The sequence below is a fragment of the Lates calcarifer genome, unplaced genomic scaffold (genome assembly GCF_001640805.2).
Source record: "Lates calcarifer isolate ASB-BC8 unplaced genomic scaffold, TLL_Latcal_v3 _unitig_2278_quiver_2242, whole genome shotgun sequence".
Taxonomy (NCBI): Eukaryota; Metazoa; Chordata; class Actinopteri; family Centropomidae; genus Lates; species Lates calcarifer.
The window spans coordinates 1-13,422 of record NW_026116098.1 but is presented as its reverse complement, the minus strand read 5'-3'; the positions used below and the strand labels follow the sequence as shown (position 1 = coordinate 13,422).

General features: G+C 52.7%; 25 non-coding genes and 1 pseudogene across 25 annotated transcripts; all 26 read right to left on the bottom strand.

The window, feature by feature from the left end:
• Nucleotides 1-191: 191 nt before the first annotated feature.
• LOC127139954 (U2 spliceosomal RNA) lies at nucleotides 192-382 on the bottom strand. The gene has a single exon (XR_007810312.1). It is a non-coding gene; the product is annotated as a U2 spliceosomal RNA (small nuclear RNA).
• A 181-nt stretch (nucleotides 383-563) lies between these two features.
• Nucleotides 564-675, bottom strand: LOC127139906 (U5 spliceosomal RNA). Its single transcript, XR_007810261.1, has one exon. It is a non-coding gene; the product is annotated as a U5 spliceosomal RNA (small nuclear RNA).
• A 375-nt stretch (nucleotides 676-1,050) lies between these two features.
• On the bottom strand, nucleotides 1,051-1,214 carry LOC127139898 (U1 spliceosomal RNA). The gene has a single exon (XR_007810253.1). It is a non-coding gene; the product is annotated as a U1 spliceosomal RNA (small nuclear RNA).
• Nucleotides 1,215-1,776: 562 nt separating this feature from the next.
• LOC127139953 (U2 spliceosomal RNA) lies at nucleotides 1,777-1,967 on the bottom strand. The gene has a single exon (XR_007810311.1). It is a non-coding gene; the product is annotated as a U2 spliceosomal RNA (small nuclear RNA).
• A 181-nt stretch (nucleotides 1,968-2,148) lies between these two features.
• LOC127139905 (U5 spliceosomal RNA) lies at nucleotides 2,149-2,260 on the bottom strand. Its single transcript, XR_007810260.1, has one exon. It is a non-coding gene; the product is annotated as a U5 spliceosomal RNA (small nuclear RNA).
• A 375-nt stretch (nucleotides 2,261-2,635) lies between these two features.
• Nucleotides 2,636-2,799, bottom strand: LOC127139968 (U1 spliceosomal RNA). The gene has a single exon (XR_007810326.1). It is a non-coding gene; the product is annotated as a U1 spliceosomal RNA (small nuclear RNA).
• A 562-nt stretch (nucleotides 2,800-3,361) lies between these two features.
• LOC127139952 (U2 spliceosomal RNA) lies at nucleotides 3,362-3,552 on the bottom strand. The gene has a single exon (XR_007810310.1). It is a non-coding gene; the product is annotated as a U2 spliceosomal RNA (small nuclear RNA).
• Nucleotides 3,553-3,733: 181 nt separating this feature from the next.
• On the bottom strand, nucleotides 3,734-3,845 carry LOC127139904 (U5 spliceosomal RNA). Its single transcript, XR_007810259.1, has one exon. It is a non-coding gene; the product is annotated as a U5 spliceosomal RNA (small nuclear RNA).
• A 375-nt stretch (nucleotides 3,846-4,220) lies between these two features.
• LOC127139957 (U1 spliceosomal RNA) lies at nucleotides 4,221-4,384 on the bottom strand. The gene has a single exon (XR_007810315.1). It is a non-coding gene; the product is annotated as a U1 spliceosomal RNA (small nuclear RNA).
• A 562-nt stretch (nucleotides 4,385-4,946) lies between these two features.
• LOC127139951 (U2 spliceosomal RNA) lies at nucleotides 4,947-5,137 on the bottom strand. The gene has a single exon (XR_007810309.1). It is a non-coding gene; the product is annotated as a U2 spliceosomal RNA (small nuclear RNA).
• Nucleotides 5,138-5,318: 181 nt separating this feature from the next.
• LOC127139903 (U5 spliceosomal RNA) lies at nucleotides 5,319-5,430 on the bottom strand. Its single transcript, XR_007810258.1, has one exon. It is a non-coding gene; the product is annotated as a U5 spliceosomal RNA (small nuclear RNA).
• A 376-nt stretch (nucleotides 5,431-5,806) lies between these two features.
• Nucleotides 5,807-5,970, bottom strand: LOC127139946 (U1 spliceosomal RNA). Its single transcript, XR_007810304.1, has one exon. It is a non-coding gene; the product is annotated as a U1 spliceosomal RNA (small nuclear RNA).
• A 562-nt stretch (nucleotides 5,971-6,532) lies between these two features.
• LOC127139950 (U2 spliceosomal RNA) lies at nucleotides 6,533-6,723 on the bottom strand. The gene has a single exon (XR_007810308.1). It is a non-coding gene; the product is annotated as a U2 spliceosomal RNA (small nuclear RNA).
• Nucleotides 6,724-6,904: 181 nt separating this feature from the next.
• On the bottom strand, nucleotides 6,905-7,016 carry LOC127139902 (U5 spliceosomal RNA). Its single transcript, XR_007810257.1, has one exon. It is a non-coding gene; the product is annotated as a U5 spliceosomal RNA (small nuclear RNA).
• A 380-nt stretch (nucleotides 7,017-7,396) lies between these two features.
• LOC127139935 (U1 spliceosomal RNA) lies at nucleotides 7,397-7,560 on the bottom strand. The gene has a single exon (XR_007810293.1). It is a non-coding gene; the product is annotated as a U1 spliceosomal RNA (small nuclear RNA).
• Nucleotides 7,561-8,121: 561 nt separating this feature from the next.
• LOC127139949 (U2 spliceosomal RNA) lies at nucleotides 8,122-8,312 on the bottom strand. The gene has a single exon (XR_007810307.1). It is a non-coding gene; the product is annotated as a U2 spliceosomal RNA (small nuclear RNA).
• Nucleotides 8,313-8,493: 181 nt separating this feature from the next.
• LOC127139901 (U5 spliceosomal RNA) lies at nucleotides 8,494-8,605 on the bottom strand. Its single transcript, XR_007810256.1, has one exon. It is a non-coding gene; the product is annotated as a U5 spliceosomal RNA (small nuclear RNA).
• Nucleotides 8,606-8,980: 375 nt separating this feature from the next.
• Nucleotides 8,981-9,144, bottom strand: LOC127139892 (U1 spliceosomal RNA). Its single transcript, XR_007810252.1, has one exon. It is a non-coding gene; the product is annotated as a U1 spliceosomal RNA (small nuclear RNA).
• A 559-nt stretch (nucleotides 9,145-9,703) lies between these two features.
• LOC127139948 (U2 spliceosomal RNA) lies at nucleotides 9,704-9,894 on the bottom strand. The gene has a single exon (XR_007810306.1). It is a non-coding gene; the product is annotated as a U2 spliceosomal RNA (small nuclear RNA).
• Nucleotides 9,895-10,075: 181 nt separating this feature from the next.
• LOC127139927 (U5 spliceosomal RNA) lies at nucleotides 10,076-10,188 on the bottom strand. Its single transcript, XR_007810285.1, has one exon. It is a non-coding gene; the product is annotated as a U5 spliceosomal RNA (small nuclear RNA).
• Nucleotides 10,189-10,560: 372 nt separating this feature from the next.
• On the bottom strand, nucleotides 10,561-10,723 carry LOC127139944 (U1 spliceosomal RNA). The gene has a single exon (XR_007810302.1). It is a non-coding gene; the product is annotated as a U1 spliceosomal RNA (small nuclear RNA).
• A 542-nt stretch (nucleotides 10,724-11,265) lies between these two features.
• LOC127139893 (uncharacterized) lies at nucleotides 11,266-11,443 on the bottom strand (annotated as a pseudogene).
• Nucleotides 11,444-11,622: 179 nt separating this feature from the next.
• LOC127139900 (U5 spliceosomal RNA) lies at nucleotides 11,623-11,734 on the bottom strand. Its single transcript, XR_007810255.1, has one exon. It is a non-coding gene; the product is annotated as a U5 spliceosomal RNA (small nuclear RNA).
• Nucleotides 11,735-12,097: 363 nt separating this feature from the next.
• Nucleotides 12,098-12,259, bottom strand: LOC127139947 (U1 spliceosomal RNA). The gene has a single exon (XR_007810305.1). It is a non-coding gene; the product is annotated as a U1 spliceosomal RNA (small nuclear RNA).
• Nucleotides 12,260-12,821: 562 nt separating this feature from the next.
• Nucleotides 12,822-13,011, bottom strand: LOC127139972 (U2 spliceosomal RNA). Its single transcript, XR_007810330.1, has one exon. It is a non-coding gene; the product is annotated as a U2 spliceosomal RNA (small nuclear RNA).
• A 180-nt stretch (nucleotides 13,012-13,191) lies between these two features.
• On the bottom strand, nucleotides 13,192-13,303 carry LOC127139899 (U5 spliceosomal RNA). The gene has a single exon (XR_007810254.1). It is a non-coding gene; the product is annotated as a U5 spliceosomal RNA (small nuclear RNA).
• Between the last annotated feature and the right edge of the window lie 119 nt (nucleotides 13,304-13,422).

Sequence of the window (13,422 nt, the reverse complement as noted above, 5' to 3'; positions counted from 1 at the left end):
AGACGGTACACCCTGATCAACCTCCGGGGAAGGGAAAAATCAAGAGTGCACCACTAAGCGTACGACTCAGTAACCGCATCAGGGCTTTGAGCAACTTGTACCCTATCGATAAAGGAATGTGAGAAAAGCAAGGGACTCCCCTGGAAAAAACACCCCCCACAAAACTCTATAGTTACATTGCACGTTTCCAGAGAATGTGCACCGTACCTGGAGGTAATGCAATACCGGGTCGATGCGTGGAGTGGAAGGAGCAAGCCCCCGTTCCGGCTCCCTGATCCAAAAATCAATTTAATATATGGTCCCCGGGTAGGGGACGTATCAGATATTAAACTGATAAGAACAGATACTACACTTGATCTTAGCCAAAAGGCCGAGAAGCGATGAGTCCAAAGCGTTTCGTGTTCCGTCCAAGCTCTTGGCACGATCCTCTCTTGTCACGGTGCCCTGTTTTCAAGCCAGCCTAACAATGGCTGCTGCTTAGCACCCCCACCCAGTCTCCCCACTTTGCACCCCTGGTTCTTAGCGGAGACAGCCGTTTGACTTTTCACACACTCAAAGGGCTCAGCCTTACGGCCAAACCTACCAAAAATAGCTTAAACTCGTTGGCGTTCCTCTCCACGGAAGTCTTTAGTAAAAGGCGAAAGACTTGTGCGTTATGAAGAGAAACCAGAGTCAGTACGGCCTTCGCCTTGAGGGCAGCCGAGAACCCCAGTCGTCCCAGCCACCACCGTCACGGTAGGCCTCTCTTTGCGCCTGCCGCGTTCCAAATCCCAGATCGCACCCGTCAGCTACCCTGCCCCGTACTGTCACATGCGCTATCCAATGGGGTTTGCGGAGGGTTAGGCTTAGGCGGAAAGCCCCGCCTTTGGGGGGCGGGGCGGGGGCGGGGGCATGTGTGCTTGTAACATACAGAAACGCCCACCAATCGTCACGGCCCGACAACAGCACCGACTCTGCAGTCGTAAAACTGGCACTAGTTGGCAGCACGCTTTCACGCTTACGAGTAAAAGAAGCTACCCGGGACACCTTGTTTTCCTTTGACGTAGCGGTCAGGGGAGAGCGCGAACGCAGTCCCCCACTACCAGAAATTATGCAGTCGAGACTCCCACATTTGGGGAATTCGCAGGGGTCAGCGCAACCGGAGTGCAATGGCTGAGCCTCGCCCTGGGTGAACCACCTTCTTGATCATGGTATCTCCCCTGCCAGGTAAGTATGAGTTGGAGTTGTCAGAGACGGTGGGGTCGGTTCCAGACACAGCACCCTGGCTGATGGTGGCCACACTGCACAATGCCAGAGTTCGGCGACATCAGCATTAGCTGACCCTCATCTGAGGCTTGTCCCCGAGGCGTTGCAAGCACTATACTGCAGTTTGACAAAGTTGCGCGGTGCACAAACTTTGCTGGTTTTATTGACTTTTCTCACCGGTCGGAGCTCGGCCCAGACAAACTGGAATGTGCCTGTTTTTTTTCAAAAAACAGTAATGCATAAGCCGTGTATGCTCCCGTCTCTAAAGGTCTGTTGGACACGTTATCCCCTTATATAGAGAGAACTGCTTACTTTACCTTCTTTTCCAGCTGCAAAAGAGAGACGGTACACCCTGATCAACCTCCGGGGAAGGGAAAAATCAAGAGTGCACCACTAAGCGTACGACTCAGTAACCGCATCAGGGCTTTGAGCAACTTGTACCCTATCGATAAAGGAATGTGAGAAAAGCAAGGGACTCCCCTGGAAAAAACACCCCCCACAAAACTCTATAGTTACATTGCACGTTTCCAGAGAATGTGCACCGTACCTGGAGGTAATGCAATACCGGGTCGATGCGTGGAGTGGAAGGAGCAAGCCCCCGTTCCGGCTCCCTGATCCAAAAATCAATTTAATATATGGTCCCCGGGTAGGGGACGTATCAGATATTAAACTGATAAGAACAGATACTACACTTGATCTTAGCCAAAAGGCCGAGAAGCGATGAGTCCAAAGCGTTTCGTGTTCCGTCCAAGCTCTTGGCACGATCCTCTCTTGTCACGGTGCCCTGTTTTCAAGCCAGCCTAACAATGGCTGCTGCTTAGCACCCCCACCCAGTCTCCCCACTTTGCACCCCTGGTTCTTAGCGGAGACAGCCGTTTGACTTTTCACACACTCAAAGGGCTCAGCCTTACGGCCAAACCTACCAAAAATAGCTTAAACTCGTTGGCGTTCCTCTCCACGGAAGTCTTTAGTAAAAGGCGAAAGACTTGTGCGTTATGAAGAGAAACCAGAGTCAGTACGGCCTTCGCCTTGAGGGCAGCCGAGAACCCCAGTCGTCCCAGCCACCACCGTCACGGTAGGCCTCTCTTTGCGCCTGCCGCGTTCCAAATCCCAGATCGCACCCGTCAGCTACCCTGCCCCGTACTGTCACATGCGCTATCCAATGGGGTTTGCGGAGGGTTAGGCTTAGGCGGAAAGCCCCGCCTTTGGGGGGCGGGGGCGGGGGCTGGGGCATGTGTGCTTGTAACATACAGAAACGCCCACCAATCGTCACGGCCCGACAACAGCACCGACTCTGCAGTCGTAAAACTGGCATAGTTGGCAGCACGCTTTCACGCTTACGAGTAAAAGAAGCTACCCGGGACACCTTGTTTTCCTTTGACGTAGCGGTCAGGGGAGAGCGCGAACGCAGTCCCCCACTACCAGAAATTATGCAGTCGAGACTCCCACATTTGGGGAATTCGCAGGGGTCAGCGCAACCGGAGTGCAATGGCTGAGCCTCGCCCTGGGTGAACCACCTTCTTGATCATGGTATCTCCCCTGCCAGGTAAGTATGAGTTGGAGTTGTCAGAGACGGTGGGGTCGGTTCCAGACACAGCACCCTGGCTGATGGTGGCCACACTGCACAATGCCAGAGTTCGGCGACATCAGCATTAGCTGACCCTCATCTGAGGCTTGTCCCCGAGGCGTTGCAAGCACTATACTGCAGTTTGACAAAGTTGCGCGGTGCACAAACTTTGCTGGTTTTATTGACTTTTCTCACCGGTCGGAGCTCGGCCCAGACAAACTGGAATGTGCCTGTTTTTTTTCAAAAAACAGTAATGCATAAGCCGTGTATGCTCCCGTCTCTAAAGGTCTGTTGGACACGTTATCCCCTTATATAGAGAGAACTGCTTACTTTACCTTCTTTTCCAGCTGCAAAAGAGAGACGGTACACCCTGATCAACCTCCGGGGAAGGGAAAAATCAAGAGTGCACCACTAAGCGTACGACTCAGTAACCGCATCAGGGCTTTGAGCAACTTGTACCCTATCGATAAAGGAATGTGAGAAAAGCAAGGGACTCCCCTGGAAAAAACACCCCCCACAAAACTCTATAGTTACATTGCACGTTTCCAGAGAATGTGCACCGTACCTGGAGGTAATGCAATACCGGGTCGATGCGTGGAGTGGAAGGAGCAAGCCCCCGTTCCGGCTCCCTGATCCAAAAATCAATTTAATATATGGTCCCCGGGTAGGGGACGTATCAGATATTAAACTGATAAGAACAGATACTACACTTGATCTTAGCCAAAAGGCCGAGAAGCGATGAGTCCAAAGCGTTTCGTGTTCCGTCCAAGCTCTTGGCACGATCCTCTCTTGTCACGGTGCCCTGTTTTCAAGCCAGCCTAACAATGGCTGCTGCTTAGCACCCCCACCCAGTCTCCCCACTTTGCACCCCTGGTTCTTAGCGGAGACAGCCGTTTGACTTTTCACACACTCAAAGGGCTCAGCCTTACGGCCAAACCTACCAAAAATAGCTTAAACTCGTTGGCGTTCCTCTCCACGGAAGTCTTTAGTAAAAGGCGAAAGACTTGTGCGTTATGAAGAGAAACCAGAGTCAGTACGGCCTTCGCCTTGAGGGCAGCCGAGAACCCCAGTCGTCCCAGCCACCACCGTCACGGTAGGCCTCTCTTTGCGCCTGCCGCGTTCCAAATCCCAGATCGCACCCGTCAGCTACCCTGCCCCGTACTGTCACATGCGCTATCCAATGGGGTTTGCGGAGGGTTAGGCTTAGGCGGAAAGCCCCGCCTTTGGGGGGCGGGGGCGGGGGCTGGGGCATGTGTGCTTGTAACATACAGAAACGCCCACCAATCGTCACGGCCCGACAACAGCACCGACTCTGCAGTCGTAAAACTGGCATAGTTGGCAGCACGCTTTCACGCTTACGAGTAAAAGAAGCTACCCGGGACACCTTGTTTTCCTTTGACGTAGCGGTCAGGGGAGAGCGCGAACGCAGTCCCCCACTACCAGAAATTATGCAGTCGAGACTCCCACATTTGGGGAATTCGCAGGGGTCAGCGCAACCGGAGTGCAATGGCTGAGCCTCGCCCTGGGTGAACCACCTTCTTGATCATGGTATCTCCCCTGCCAGGTAAGTATGAGTTGGAGTTGTCAGAGACGGTGGGGTCGGTTCCAGACACAGCACCCTGGCTGATGGTGGCCACACTGCACAATGCCAGAGTTCGGCGACATCAGCATTAGCTGACCCTCATCTGAGGCTTGTCCCCGAGGCGTTGCAAGCACTATACTGCAGTTTGACAAAGTTGCGCGGTGCACAAACTTTGCTGGTTTTATTGACTTTTCTCACCGGTCGGAGCTCGGCCCAGACAAACTGGAATGTGCCTGTTTTTTTTCAAAAAACAGTAATGCATAAGCCGTGTATGCTCCCGTCTCTAAAGGTCTGTTGGACACGTTATCCCCTTATATAGAGAGAACTGCTTACTTTACCTTCTTTTCCAGCTGCAAAAGAGAGACGGTACACCCTGATCAACCTCCGGGGAAGGGAAAAATCAAGAGTGCACCACTAAGCGTACGACTCAGTAACCGCATCAGGGCTTTGAGCAACTTGTACCCTATCGATAAAGGAATGTGAGAAAAGCAAGGGACTCCCCTGGAAAAAACACCCCCCACAAAACTCTATAGTTACATTGCACGTTTCCAGAGAATGTGCACCGTACCTGGAGGTAATGCAATACCGGGTCGATGCGTGGAGTGGAAGGAGCAAGCCCCCGTTCCGGCTCCCTGATCCAAAAATCAATTTAATATATGGTCCCCGGGTAGGGGACGTATCAGATATTAAACTGATAAGAACAGATACTACACTTGATCTTAGCCAAAAGGCCGAGAAGCGATGAGTCCAAAGCGTTTCGTGTTCCGTCCAAGCTCTTGGCACGATCCTCTCTTGTCACGGTGCCCTGTTTTCAAGCCAGCCTAACAATGGCTGCTGCTTAGCACCCCCACCCAGTCTCCCCACTTTGCACCCCTGGTTCTTAGCGGAGACAGCCGTTTGACTTTTCACACACTCAAAGGGCTCAGCCTTACGGCCAAACCTACCAAAAATAGCTTAAACTCGTTGGCGTTCCTCTCCACGGAAGTCTTTAGTAAAAGGCGAAAGACTTGTGCGTTATGAAGAGAAACCAGAGTCAGTACGGCCTTCGCCTTGAGGGCAGCCGAGAACCCCAGTCGTCCCAGCCACCACCGTCACGGTAGGCCTCTCTTTGCGCCTGCCGCGTTCCAAATCCCAGATCGCACCCGTCAGCTACCCTGCCCCGTACTGTCACATGCGCTATCCAATGGGGTTTGCGGAGGGTTAGGCTTAGGCGGAAAGCCCCGCCTTTGGGGGGCGGGGGCGGGGGGCTGGGGCATGTGTGCTTGTAACATACAGAAACGCCCACCAATCGTCACGGCCCGACAACAGCACCGACTCTGCAGTCGTAAAACTGGCATAGTTGGCAGCACGCTTTCACGCTTACGAGTAAAAGAAGCTACCCGGGACACCTTGTTTTCCTTTGACGTAGCGGTCAGGGGAGAGCGCGAACGCAGTCCCCCACTACCAGAAATTATGCAGTCGAGACTCCCACATTTGGGGAATTCGCAGGGGTCAGCGCAACCGGAGTGCAATGGCTGAGCCTCGCCCTGGGTGAACCACCTTCTTGATCATGGTATCTCCCCTGCCAGGTAAGTATGAGTTGGAGTTGTCAGAGACGGTGGGGTCGGTTCCAGACACAGCACCCTGGCTGATGGTGGCCACACTGCACAATGCCAGAGTTCGGCGACATCAGCATTAGCTGACCCTCATCTGAGGCTTGTCCCCGAGGCGTTGCAAGCACTATACTGCAGTTTGACAAAGTTGCGCGGTGCACAAACTTTGCTGGTTTTATTGACTTTTCTCACCGGTCGGAGCTCGGCCCAGACAAACTGGAATGTGCCTGTTTTTTTTCAAAAAACAGTAATGCATAAGCCGTGTATGCTCCCGTCTCTAAAGGTCTGTTGGACACGTTATCCCCTTATATAGAGAGAACTGCTTACTTTACCTTCTTTTCCAGCTGCAAAAGAGAGACGGTACACCCTGATCAACCTCCGGGGAAGGGAAAAATCAAGAGTGCACCACTAAGCGTACGACTCAGTAACCGCATCAGGGCTTTGAGCAACTTGTACCCTATCGATAAAGGAATGTGAGAAAAGCAAGGGACTCCCCTGGAAAAAACACCCCCCACAAAACTCTATAGTTACATTGCACGTTTCCAGAGAATGTGCACCGTACCTGGAGGTAATGCAATACCGGGTCGATGCGTGGAGTGGAAGGAGCAAGCCCCCGTTCCGGCTCCCTGATCCAAAAATCAATTTAATATATGGTCCCCGGGTAGGGGACGTATCAGATATTAAACTGATAAGAACAGATACTACACTTGATCTTAGCCAAAAGGCCGAGAAGCGATGAGTCCAAAGCGTTTCGTGTTCCGTCCAAGCTCTTGGCACGATCCTCTCTTGTCACGGTGCCCTGTTTTCAAGCCAGCCTAACAATGGCTGCTGCTTAGCACCCCCACCCAGTCTCCCCACTTTGCACCCCTGGTTCTTAGCGGAGACAGCCGTTTGACTTTTCACACACTCAAAGGGCTCAGCCTTACGGCCAAACCTACCAAAAATAGCTTAAACTCGTTGGCGTTCCTCTCCACGGAAGTCTTTAGTAAAAGGCGAAAGACTTGTGCGTTATGAAGAGAAACCAGAGTCAGTACGGCCTTCGCCTTGAGGGCAGCCGAGAACCCCAGTCGTCCCAGCCACCACCGTCACGGTAGGCCTCTCTTTGCGCCTGCCGCGTTCCAAATCCCAGATCGCACCCGTCAGCTACCCTGCCCCGTACTGTCACATGCGCTATCCAATGGGGTTTGCGGAGGGTTAGGCTTAGGCGGAAAGCCCCGCCTTTGGGGGGCGGGGGCGGGGTCGGGGCTGGGGCATGTGTGCTTGTAACATACAGAAACGCCCACCAATCGTCACGGCCCGACAACAGCACCGACTCTGCAGTCGTAAAACTGGCATAGTTGGCAGCACGCTTTCACGCTTACGAGTAAAAGAAGCTACCCGGGACACCTTGTTTTCCTTTGACGTAGCGGTCAGGGGAGAGCGCGAACGCAGTCCCCCACTACCAGAAATTATGCAGTCGAGACTCCCACATTTGGGGAATTCGCAGGGGTCAGCGCAACCGGAGTGCAATGGCTGAGCCTCGCCCTGGGTGAACCACCTTCTTGATCATGGTATCTCCCCTGCCAGGTAAGTATGAGTTGGAGTTGTCAGAGACGGTGGGGTCGGTTCCAGACACAGCACCCTGGCTGATGGTGGCCACACTGCACAATGCCAGAGTTCGGCGACATCAGCATTAGCTGACCCTCATCTGAGGCTTGTCCCGAGGCGTTGCAAGCACTATACTGCAGTTTGACAAAGTTGCGCGGTGCACAAACTTTGCTGGTTTTATTGACTTTTCTCACCGGTCGGAGCTCGGCCCAGACAAACTGGAATGTGCCTGTTTTTTTTCAAAAAACAGTAATGCATAAGCCGTGTATGCTCCCGTCTCTAAAGGTCTGTTGGACACGTTATCCCCTTATATAGAGAGAACTGCTTACTTTACCTTCTTTTCCAGCTGCAAAAGAGAGACGGTACACCCTGATCAACCTCCGGGGAAGGGAAAAATCAAGAGTGCACCACTAAGCGTACGACTCAGTAACCGCATCAGGGCTTTGAGCAACTTGTACCCTATCGATAAAGGAATGTGAGAAAAGCAAGGGACTCCCCTGGAAAAAACACCCCCCACAAAACTCTATAGTTACATTGCACGTTTCCAGAGAATGTGCACCGTACCTGGAGGTAATGCAATACCGGGTCGATGCGTGGAGTGGAAGGAGCAAGCCCCCGTTCCGGCTCCCTGATCCAAAAATCAATTTAATATATGGTCCCCGGGTAGGGGACGTATCAGATATTAAACTGATAAGAACAGATACTACACTTGATCTTAGCCAAAAGGCCGAGAAGCGATGAGTCCAAAGCGTTTCGTGTTCCGTCCAAGCTCTTGGCACGATCCTCTCTTGTCACGGTGCCCTGTTTTCAAGCCAGCCTAACAATGGCTGCTGCTTAGCACCCCCACCCAGTCTCCCCACTTTGCACCCCTGGTTCTTAGCGGAGACAGCCGTTTGACTTTTCACACACTCAAAGGGCTCAGCCTTACGGCCAAACCTACCAAAAATAGCTTAAACTCGTTGGCGTTCCTCTCCACGGAAGTCTTTAGTAAAAGGCGAAAGACTTGTGCGTTATGAAGAGAAACCAGAGTCAGTACGGCCTTCGCCTTGAGGGCAGCCGAGAACCCCAGTCGTCCCAGCCACCACCGTCACGGTAGGCCTCTCTTTGCGCCTGCCGCGTTCCAAATCCCAGATCGCACCCGTCAGCTACCCTGCCCCGTACTGTCACATGCGCTATCCAATGGGGTTTGCGGAGGGTTAGGCTTAGGCGGAAAGCCCCGCCTTTGGGGGCGGGGGGCGGGGGCTGGGGCATGTGTGCTTGTAACATACAGAAACGCCCACCAATCGTCACGGCCCGACAACAGCACCGACTCTGCAGTCGTAAAACTGGCATAGTTGGCAGCACGCTTTCACGCTTACGAGTAAAAGAAGCTACCCGGGACACCTTGTTTTCCTTTGACGTAGCGGTCAGGGGAGAGCGCGAACGCAGTCCCCCACTACCAGAAATTATGCAGTCGAGACTCCCACATTTGGGGAATTCGCAGGGGTCAGCGCAACCGGAGTGCAATGGCTGAGCCTCGCCCTGGGTGAACCACCTTCTTGATCATGGTATCTCCCCTGCCAGGTAAGTATGAGTTGGAGTTGTCAGAGACGGTGGGGTCGGTTCCAGACACAGCACCCTGGCTGATGGTGGCCACACTGCACAATGCCAGAGTTCGGCGACATCAGCATTAGCTGACCCTCATCTGAGGCTTGTCCCGAGGCGTTGCAAGCACTATACTGCAGTTTGACAAAGTTGCGCGGTGCACAAACTTTGCTGGTTTTATTGACTTTTCTCACCGGTCGGAGCTCGGCCCAGACAAACTGGAATGTGCCTGTTTTTTTTCAAAAAACAGTAATGCATAAGCCGTGTATGCTCCCGTCTCTAAAGGTCTGTTGGACACGTTATCCCCTTATATAGAGAGAACTGCTTACTTTACCTTCTTTTCCAGCTGCAAAGAGAGACGGTACACCCTGATCAACCTCCGGGGAAGGGAAAATCAAGAGTGCACCACTAAGCGTACGACTCAGTAACCGCATCAGGGCTTTGAGCAACTTGTACCCTATCGATAAAGGAATGTGAGAAAAGCAAGGGACTCCCCTGGAAAAAACACCCCCCACAAAACTCTATAGTTACATTGCACGTTTCCAGAGAATGTGCACCGTACCTGGAGGTAATGCAATACCGGGTCGATGCGTGGAGTGGAAGGAGCAAGCCCCCGTTCCGGCTCCCTGATCCAAAAATCAATTTAATATATGGTCCCCGGGTAGGGGACGTATCAGATATTAAACTGATAAGAACAGATACTACACTTGATCTTAGCCAAAAGGCCGAGAAGCGATGAGTCCAAAGCGTTTCGTGTTCGTCCAAGCTCTTGGCACGATCCTCTCTTGTCACGGTGCCCTGTTTTCAAGCCAGCCTAACAATGGCTGCTGCTTAGCACCCCCCACCCAGTCTCCCCACTTTGCACCCCTGGTTCTTAGCGGAGACAGCCGTTTGACTTTTCACACACTCAAAGGGCTCAGCCTTACGGCCAAACCTACCAAAAATAGCTTAAACTCGTTGGCGTTTCCTCTCCACGGAAGTCTTTAGTAAAAGGCGAAAGACTTGTGCGTTATGAAGAGAAACCAGAGTCAGTACGGCCTTCGCCTTGAGGGCAGCCGAGAACCCCAGTCGTCCCAGCCACCACCGTCACGGTAGGCCTCTCTTTGCGCCTGCCGCGTTCCAAATCCCAGATCGCACCCGTCAGCTACCCTGCCCCGTACTGTCACATGCGCTATCCAATGGGGTTTGCGGAGGGTTAGGCTTAGGCGGAAAGCCCCGCCTTTGGGGGGCGGGGCGGGGGGGGCATGTGTGTGCTTGTAACATACAGAAACGCCCACCAATCGTCACGGCCGACAACAGCACCGACTCTGCAGTCGTAAAACTGGCATAGTTGGCAGCACGCTTTCACGCTTACGAGTAAAAGAAGCTACCCGGGACACCTTGTTTTCCTTTGACGTAGCGGTCAGGGGAGAGCGCGAACGCAGTCCCCCACTACCAGAAATTATGCAGTCGAGACTCCCACATTTGGGGAATTCGCAGGGTCAGCGCAACCGGAGTGCAATGGCTGAGCCTCGCCCTGGGTGAACCACCTTCTTGATCATGGTATCTCCCCTGCCAGGTAAGTATGAGTTGGAGTTGTCAGAGACGGTGGGGTCGGTTCCAGACACAGCACCCTGGCTGATGGTGGCCACACTGCACAATGCCAGAGTTCGGCGACATCAGCATTAGCTGACCCTCATCTGAGGCTTGTCCCGAGGCGTTGCAAGCACTATACTGCAGTTTGACAAAGTTGCGCGGTGCACAAACTTTGCTGGTTTTATTGACTTTTCTCACCGGTCGGAGCTCGGCCCAGACAAACTGGAATGTGCCTGTTTTTTTTCAAAAAACAGTAATGCATAAGCCGTGTATGCTCCCGTCTCTAAAGGTCTGTTGGACACGTTATCCCTTATATAGAGAGAACTGCTTACTTTACCTTCTTTTCCAGCTGCAAAAGAGAGACGGTACACCCTGATCAACCTCGGGGAAGGGAAAAATCAAGAGTGCACACTAAGCGTACGACTCAGTAACCGCATCAGGGCTTTGAGCAACTTGTGTACCTATCGATAAAGGAATGTGAGAAAAGCAAGGGACTCCCCTGGAAAAAACACCCCAAAACTCTACACGTTTCCAGAGAATGCACCGTACTGGAGCAATACCGTCGATGCGTGGAGTGGAAGGAGCAAGCCCGTTCGCTCCCTGATCCAAAAATCAATTTAATATATGGTCCCCGGGTAGGGGACGTATCAGATATTAAACTGATAAGAACAGATACTACACTTGATCTTAGCCAAAAGGCCGAGAAGCGATGAGTCCAAAGCGTTTCGTGTTCCGTCCAAGCTCTTGGCACGATCCTCTCTTGTCACGGTGCCCTGTTTTCAAGCCAGCCTAACAATGGCTGCTGCTTAGCACCCCCACCCAGTCTCCCACTTTGCACCCTGGTTCTTAGCGGAGACAGCCGTTTGACTTTTCACACACTCAAAGGGCTCAGCCTTACGGCCAAACCTACCAAAAATAGCTTAAACTCGTTGGCGTTCCTCTCCACGGAAGTCTTTAGTAAAAGGCGAAAGACTTGTGCGTTATGAAGAGAAACCAGAGTCAGTACGGCCTTCGCCTTGAGGGCAGCCGAGAACCCCAGTCGTCCCAGCCACCACCGTCACGGTAGTCTCTTTGCGCCTGCCGCGTTCCAAATCCCAGATCGCACCCGTCAGCTACCCTGCCCCGTACTGTCACATGCGCTATCCAATGGGTTTGCGGAGGGTTAGGCTTAGGCGGAAAGCCCCGCCTTTGGGGGGCGGGGGGGGGGGCATGTGTGCTTGTAACATACAGAAACGCCCCAATCGTCACGGCCCGACAACAGCACCGACTCTGCAGTCGTAAAACTGGCATAGTTGGCAGCACGCTTTCACGCTTACGAGTAAAAGAAGCTACCCGGGACACCTTGTTTTCCTTTGACGTAGCGGTCAGGGGAGAGCGCGAACGCAGTCCCCCACTACCAGAAATTATGCAGTCGAGACTCCCACATTTGGGGAATTCGCAGGGGTCAGCGCAACCGGAGTGCAATGGCTGAGCCTCGCCTGGTGAACCACCTTCTTGATCATGGTATCTCCCCTGCCAGGTAAGTATGAGTTGGAGTTGTCAGAGACGGTGGGGTCGGTTCCAGACACAGCACCCTGGCTGATGGTGGCCACACTGCACAATGCCAGAGTTCGGCGACATCAGCATTAGCTGACCCTCATCTGAGGCTTGTCCCGAGGCGTTGCAAGCACTATACTGCAGTTTGACAAAGTTGCGCGGTGCACAAACTTTGCTGGTTTTATTGACTTTTCTCACCGGTCGGAGCTCGGCCCAGACAAACTGGAATGTGCCTGTTTTTTTTTCAAAAAACAGTAATGCATAAGCCGTGTATGCTCCCGTCTCTAAAGGTCTGTTGGACACGTTATCCCCTTATATAGAGAGAACTGCTTACTTTACCTTCTTTTCCAGCTGCAAAAGAGAGACGGTACACCCTGATCAACCTCCGGGGAAGGGAAAAATCAAGAGTGCACCACTAAGCGTACGACTCAGTAACCGCATCAGGGCTTTGAGCAACTTGTACCCTATCGATAAAGGAATGTGAGAAAAGCAAGGGACTCCCCTGGAAAAAACACCCCCACAAAAACTCTATAGTTACATTGCACGTTTCCAGAGAATGTGCACCGTACCTGGAGGTAATGCAATACCGGGTCGATGCGTGGAGTGGAAGGAGCAAGCCCCCGTTCCGGCTCCCTGATCCAAAATCAATTTAATATATGGTCCCCGGGTAGGGGACGTATCAGATATTAAACTGATAAGAACAGATACTACACTTGATCTTAGCCAAAAGGCCGAGAAGCGATGAGTCCAAAGCGTTTCGTGTTCCGTCCAAGCTCTTGGCACGATCCTCTCTTGTCACGGTGCCCTGTTTTCAAGCCAGCCTAACAATGGCTGCTGCTTAGCACCCCACCCAGTCTCCCCACTTTGCACCCCTGGTTCTTAGCGGAGACAGCCGTTTGACTTTTCACACACTCAAAGGGCTCAGCCTTACGGCCAAACCTACCAAAAATAGCTTAAACTCGTTGGCGTTCCTCTCCACGGAAGTCTTTAGTAAAAGGCGAAAGACTTGTGCGTTATGAAGAGAAACCAGAGTCAGTACGGCCTTCGCCTTGAGGGCAGCCGAGAACCCCAGTCGTCCAGCCACCACCGTCACGGTAGGCCTCTCTTTGCGCCTGCCGCGTTCCAAATCCCAGATCGCACCGTCAGCTACCCTG